Raw genomic sequence first — 414 nt, 5'->3', positions numbered from 1 at the left:
GCGTGCCCCCCCACAGCACTGGCGCTGAGTGATGCCATTGCAAGCCAGGGAGGGGATTGGCAAGGGGTGAGTCCCCAAGAGTTCTGCGGGCGGAGTGTGGAGCAGCGGGTCTGTGCTCTCAGCGGGTTTTCCCGTCGTGCGTAGCTCTCGCATGGATGGTTTATGCCGTCAGCGGAGCCTCCGGCACTGCCTGCTGCGGAATTTCTGTGCTCGACCGAGTTCTCCTCACTGGGGCCAGGAGGTTCTTGCCGTCCTTCTGCAAAGCCAAACCTCGGCTAGTGGAATTTCAGCTGCTGGCTTGTTTCGAGGTCTCTGCTGCCTTGGAAGTTTGCTCTGAGGGTGAAGCTGAGGCCGGGAGTGAATCGATGCCTGCCTTGTTCTCATTTCTGCTACACTGCACGTTAAAAATGGAGA

General features: G+C 58.7%; 1 protein-coding gene across 1 annotated transcript in view; it reads left to right on the top strand.

The window, feature by feature from the left end:
* CHD5 (chromodomain helicase DNA binding protein 5) overlaps positions 1-414 on the top strand; it is a gene marked incomplete at both ends in the record, with an annotated part of 26294 nt that overhangs the window by 10832 nt on the left and 15048 nt on the right. The gene's annotated exons all lie outside the window — the stretch shown is intronic.

Source organism: Buceros rhinoceros, unplaced genomic scaffold (assembly GCF_000710305.1).
Source record: "Buceros rhinoceros silvestris isolate BGI_N320 unplaced genomic scaffold, ASM71030v1 scaffold24080, whole genome shotgun sequence".
In the NCBI taxonomy this organism is placed as follows: Eukaryota; Metazoa; Chordata; class Aves; order Bucerotiformes; family Bucerotidae; genus Buceros; species Buceros rhinoceros.
The sequence above is the reverse complement of the archived record's forward strand: the minus strand, read 5'-3'. Positions and strand labels throughout refer to the sequence as shown.